Consider the following 7075-nt stretch of genomic DNA (forward strand, 5'->3'; position numbering starts at 1 on the left):
TCTAGGAATATATTAAACTAAGGAGGTAAACGACCTCTACAGGGAGAACTATGAAACACTAAAGAAGGAAATAGCAGAGGACGTAAACAGGTGGGAAACCATACCCTGCTGATGGGTAGGCAGAATCAATATTGTTAAAATGTCTATACTACCCAAAGTGATCTACAGATGCAATGTAATCCCTATTAAAATACCAACATCATTTCTCACAGATCTAGAAAAAAAAATTCTACACTTCGTATGGAACCAGAGAAGACTCCATATAGGAAAAGCAATCTTAAGCAAAAAGAACAAATTGGGAGGCATCAATTTACCAGACGTCAAGGTATACTGCAAGGCTATAGTAACTAAAACAGTATGGTACTGGCATAAGAACAGAGACACAGACTAATGAAGCAGAACTGAGAACTCAGATATAAAACTGTCCTCATATAACCATGTAATTTTTGACAAAGCAGACAAAAACATACACTGGGGAAAAGAATCCTTATTCAATAAACGGTGCTGGGAACATTGGATAGCCATATGTATAAGACTGAAACAGGATCCACACTTTTCACCTCTCACAAAAATCAACTCATTGTGGATAACAGACTTAAAGCTATGGCGTAAAACTGTAAGAATTCAAGAAGAAAATGTTGGCAAAACTCTTATAGACATTGGCCTTGGCAAAGAATTTGTGAGGAAGGTCCCAAAGGCAATCACAGCAACAACAAAAATAAATAAATGGGACCTGATTGAATTAAAAAGCTTCTGCACAGCCAAGGGCACTATCACGAGAGCAGACAGACAACCTACAGAATGGGAAAAAAATTTTGCATACTACACATCGAATAAAGGGCTAATAACTAGAATCTATATAGAACTCAGGAAAATCAGAAAGAAAAAATCAATCTACTCTATCAGAAAGTGGGAAAAGGACATGAACGGAAATTTTTCAAAAGAAGATAGACTCATGGCTAATAAACATACAAAAAAATGCTCAACATCTCTAATCATCAGGGAAATGCAAATCAAAACCACAATGAGATATCACTTAACTCCAGTGAGAATGTCCTTTATCAAAAAGTCCCAAAACAATAAATGTTGGCATGGATGTGGAGAGACAGGAAGACTCATACACTGATGGTGGGACTGCAGACTAGTGAAACCACTGTGGAAAGCAATATGGAGATACCTTAAACAGATACAAGTATCCCTACCATTTGATCCAGAAATCCCATTACTGGGCATCTACCCAAAAGAACAAAAGACATTCCACAAGTTTTTATATATTTGTAATTTACTGTTTACACCCCTCTACCCTTAAGAGGATTAGATTATGACCTGGTGAAAGAATAAGCAAATGTGCAAAGGAAAGAGTGAGAAGAGAGAAAAAATAAGAAAGAGAGAGAATAAAAGAGAGAAAAGATGGAAAGAAACAAGGAGTGAAAGAAAAGGGAGAGTCTCCTTAGGGTAATCTTTTTGAACTGCTTACCAGAATAACACTATTAAAATATATACCTATGAAACTGTGCAATGTATAATGATAGCATGAACCTACATTTTAAACATTTTTAAAGACTAAAACTCTTCAAAAAATTTATTATCCACACTAATGCCCAAGTATTTAACAGTTTTCCACTCAGCTATAAAGTTTCAAGACCACCAACAATGGGTTCTAACAAAAACAAATGAGGAAATTGAGTTGAAATTGTTATTTGGAATTGTATTAGAGCCATAATGCAACTAGAAAATATTTCGTGAAGTTTTCAGCCTGGCTACAATACTTTGAAAAAAGAAATTGTTTCTTTTTTTATTAACCATAACTTTTAGAAGGCTAAGTTTAGCAGAAAATGAAACATTGGAAAAGTATATCCTGAAAAAAATCTGTTTTACAGATTCAACACCAGTACCTTTAAGATATTCTGAGGACACATTCAGTAAGAGTGTGTATGTCTGTGTGAGTGTGTGTGTGTGTGTGTGTGTTTGTGCATAAGTGTACAGGTAACAGTTTGTGAAAAACTATGCAATAGTTTAAAAGAAGAATGTGTAGAAAAATTTAATCAGTCCATTAATATATTCAAAATCTAAAAACTGGTATATTATACAGCATTGTGACTATAGCTAATAGCAATGTAGTGTATATTTCAAAATGCATAAAATAATTCATTTTAAATGTTCTCCCCACAAAGAAATGGTAAGCATTGAAGACGATGGATATTTTAGTCTGATTCAATCATTCCACAATGTATACATTTATTAAACTCTCACATTGCACGTCACAAATACATACAGTTCTTATTTTTCAATTAAAAATAAAATAAAACTTTAAGAAAAACCTAAAATATTGACAAAATAGTACCAAAGACCAATTTAATGCCCCACTTATTTTAGCTCATATTCAATAAAATTCTGAGAAAATCAAATAATTTGAGACATTTCTTGGAGGTCATTTTATTTAGATGTGACTTAGAATTTAAATACTGGAAGAGTTCTCATAAGTTCTACAATATACATTTTATATTAATATTATACAAATATATATATATTGTTTTGAACTTTACAATGTATTTTCATTTATTATCTGATTTTCTCTTCAAATCTTTAAGAAATAAGTAGAGGAGATTGGGAAGATGGCAGAATGGTGGTGACCTCCTGGATTCGTGCTCCCGGAGTGGAAGGCATGGGTCTCGGACTGCCACAATGCTAGCGGTTCACTCCCCCACAAGAACGGCGGTGTGAACCCACGGAGAATCAGTGTGAGACAGAGAGAGAGCGAGAAAGGACTGAGGTGATCGGGAAATATATCACGAAAATCTGGAGAGTGCGGATGGTCATTAGAGAAGGGAGCACTGGATGGCTGTACCCACCTCACCAGAGAGTGGGGTGGGTTCAGCCCCACAGGAAAGCATCTTGTTCCCCCTCTGACCTCCAGACCCACTCAATTGGGGATCTGCCCGAAGTAGGCGCAGAATCGCCATGGGAGACGTGGGCTCTGCAGAGGAGACATTGGTGGGAGGCATTTTGGACCCTGGAGTGCTGTGCACGGCTGAGGCGCCTAGCAACTGTCTCCTATAAGAGGGCGGCGGGGTTGCCTCTGTCCCGGCTCGAGCAGACGCCGATCTGTCTCGTTTAGGCGGGCGGCTGGATTCTCCCGGTCCTGGCTCCTCTGGCCTCTGCCAGTCACTGAGCGTTCAACCTCAGTGACAGTGCTGCAGACGGGCGGCTGCCATTGTCGGGTTTTGCAGCCTAAACCCTGCGGAGCGATTGGTTACCGGGCGGCTCCCTTCCCTAGTCCAGGGACCCGACTAGGAGCTAAGCCTTTGTGTGAACACTGAGTGGTTCCCCAGTCACGAGAGAGTGGAGCGTGGACCTTGCAGACATTGGGGCAGGGAGGACCATCGCCCACGGGAACTGCAGCGGCTGGGGCGCTGGGCGAACGAGGGTGCCGCTCCCCTACCCCTATCCACTGTCTTTCTCGCAGAGAGAGACGGAAACCACCTCGGGAGAGGAAGAGGAGCAGCCCCCCCCAGCGGAGGGAGCAAAATCCTGAACAACACGCGAAGGGCTCCCCCTAGCGACAGAGGAGGCAGCTTACCTGGCGCTCACGGCCTGCCCCTTTCCAGACTAAAGCTGAAAGAAGGGATCTTAAGCATTCATCCAGATGGGAAGGGCTCAGCGAAAGAACTCTGGAAGTATAAAGAATCAAGATGAAACCTCGCCCTCAAAGAGGATTACTAGTTCGCCACCAATTAACACAAACCAGATTCCAAATAGCAACATGTCACAGGAAGAATTTCAAACATGGATCATAAACACGCTGAACAGCATGCAAGTAAAAATGGATAATCAACATAAAGAAACCACAAAAAAGATCCAGGACTTGGAAGAAAAATTCACCAAAGAAATCGAAATACTGAAGAAAAATCAAACTGAACTCCTGGAAATGAAGAATTTATTCAAGGAGCAACAAAAAACAGTGGAAAGTCTCAAGAGCAGGGTAGATCAAACAGAAGAAAGAATCTCAGAGATTGAAGATAACACTTTCCAATTAAATAAGGCAGTCAAAGAGTTAGAACAAAGAAACATGAGAAATAACTATAGTCTACAAGAAATGTGGGATTATGTGAAGAAGCCTAACGTCAGAGTTATCAGCATTCCTGAGGGTGAAGACTATAAGCAAGGGTTGAATAAACTATTTGAAGATATAATTGAGGAAAATTTCCCAGGCCTAGCCAAATCTCTAGATATACAGGTTCAAGAAGCTCAAAGAACCCCTGGGAGATTCATACCAAATAGGAAGACACCATATCATGCAGTCATCAGACTGACCAAAATATCCACTAAAGAGGCCCTTCTTCGAGCTGTAAGGAGAAAGAATCAAGTAACATACAAAGGAAAGTCCATCCGAATCACGCCAGATTTCTCAACTGAAACCTTACAAGCAAGAAGAGATTGGGGCCCCATTCTCACTCTTCTGAAACAGAATAATGCCCAGCCTAGAATCCTGTACCCAGCTAAGCTCAGTTTTATATATGAAGGTGAAATTAAGACATTCTCAGATAAACAAAAACTCAGGGAATTCACCAAGACAAGACCAGCTCTCCAAGAAGTACTCAAAACAGAGTTACACATGGTCCAGCACAAGAAGGACCCTTGAATGTAACACTAATCAAGAGATAAATATAAAAACCCAGTTATCATAATGGCTCAAGAGAGAAAACAGATCAATGAAATTCAACCCAACTTGAGGAAAAGCAATCTGTCTCACTGATCAGTTCTCTCATTAAATGTGAATGGATTGAATTCCCCACTCAAGAGACATAGACTGGCCCAATGGATAAAAAAATATAAGCCAAGTATCTGCTGTCTTCAGGAAACTCATCTAACCTGCAAGGATGCATTTAGACTGAAAATAAAAGAGTGGAAATCAATATTCCAAGCAAATGGAACCCAAAAGAAAGCTGGCGTGGCGGTTCTAATCTCCGATAACGTAGTTTTTAAATCAACAAAAGTAAAGAAAGACAAAGATGGTTACTATATACTGGTGAAGGGTACAATTCAACAAGAAGACATAACTATACTTAATATATATGCACCCAACCTAGGTGCACCCAGATTCATAAAGTAAGCCCTACTTGATCTGAACCAAATGATAGATAACAACACTTTAGTAGCCGGAGATTTTAACATGCCACTGACAGTTCAGGACAGATCCTCCAAACAAAAAATAAACAAAGAAATAGTGGACTTAAATACAACACTCGATCAAATGGGCCTGACTGACATCTACAGGACATTCTACCCAAAAACTACTGAATATACTTTCTTCTCATCAGCTCATGGGACATTCTCCAAGATTGACCATATCTTAGGACATAAAGCATGTCTTAAAAAATTTAAAAATATAGAAATTATACCATGCATCTTCTCCCATGACAGTGGAATAAAAGTAACAATGAACCCTAACAGAAATCCTCACTTCTACTCAAAGTCATGGAAGCTAAATAACCTCCTCCTGAACAATCATTTTATAAATGAAGAAATCAAGTCGGAAATCAAAAGATTCTTTGAATTAAACGTCAAAGGAGATACAACGTATCAAAATCTGTGGGACACAGCTAAAGCAGTCCTGAGAGGAAAATTTATTTCCGTAAATGCTTATACCAAAAAGACAGAAAACTTACAAATAGACAATCTAATGAATAGACTCAAAGTGCTGGAGAAGGAAGAACAGACCGACCCCAAACCCAGCAGAAGGAGAGAAATGATTAAGATTAAATCAGAACTAAATGAAAAGGACAACAATCAAACCATAAGGGAGATTAATAAAACCAAAAGTTGGTTCTTTGAAAAAATAAACAAAATTGACACACCTCTGGCTAGACTAACCAAGAACAGAAAAGAAAAATGTCTTATAATCTCCATCAGGAACACGAAAGGAGTAATCACGACTGATGCCACAGAGATACATGATACCATATATGAATTCTACAAAAATCTTTATGCACACAAATTAGAAAACCTGGAGGAAATGGACAAATTCTTAGAAACACACAGCCTTCCCAGGCTCAACCAGGAAGAAATAGAATTCCTAAATAGACTGATATCTAGATCTGAAATCGAAACAGCAATAAAAAACCTTCCCAAAAAGAAAAGTCCTGGACCAGATGGGTTCACACCTGAATTCTACCATACCTACAAAGAAGAACTGGTGCCCATCCTACATAATCTATTCTCCAATATAGAGAAGTATGGGATTCTCCCCAACACTTTTTACCAAGCCAACATAATCCTGATACCAAAACCAGGAAAGGATGCAAATAAAACAGAGAACTATAGACCAATTTCTCTTATGAATATAGATGCAAAAATTCTCAATAAAATTCTAGCAAATCGAATCCAAGTGCTTATCAAAAAAATAATCCATCATGACTAAGTGGGCTTCATCCCAGAGATGCCGGGATGGTTTAACATATGCAAATCTATAAATGTAATTCATCACATAAATAGAAGCAAAAATAAAGGTCATATGATCCTCAAAATAGATTCAGAAAAATCATTCGACAAAATTCAACACCCTTTTATGATAAGAACACTCAACAAAATAGGCATAGATGGGGCCTATCTAAAAATGATACAAGCCATATATGACAAATCCATAGTCAACATCATACTGAATGGGGAAAAACTGAAAGCATTCCCACTTCGAACTGGAACCAGACAAGGCTGCCAACTGTCCCCATTACTTTTCAACATAGTATTGGAAATCCTTGCAAGAGCTATCAGGCAAGAGAGCAGAATCAAGGGAGTCCAAATAGGGACAGAAGAGATAAAACTCTCACTCTTTGCTGATGATATGAGATTATATCTAGAAAACCCCAAGATTTCAACCAAGAGACTCCTGAAATTGATCAATGAATTCAGCAAAGTCTCAGGATACAAAATCAATACACACAAATCAGAGGCATTCATATACGCCAATAACAGTCAAATGGAGAACCAAATTAAAGACTCAATACCCTTCAAAATAGCAACAAAGAAAATAAAATACCTAGGAATATATTTAACTAAGGAGGTAAAGGACCTCTAT

Source organism: Eulemur rufifrons, chromosome 30, assembly GCF_041146395.1.
Source record: "Eulemur rufifrons isolate Redbay chromosome 30, OSU_ERuf_1, whole genome shotgun sequence".
In the NCBI taxonomy this organism is placed as follows: Eukaryota; Metazoa; Chordata; class Mammalia; order Primates; family Lemuridae; genus Eulemur; species Eulemur rufifrons.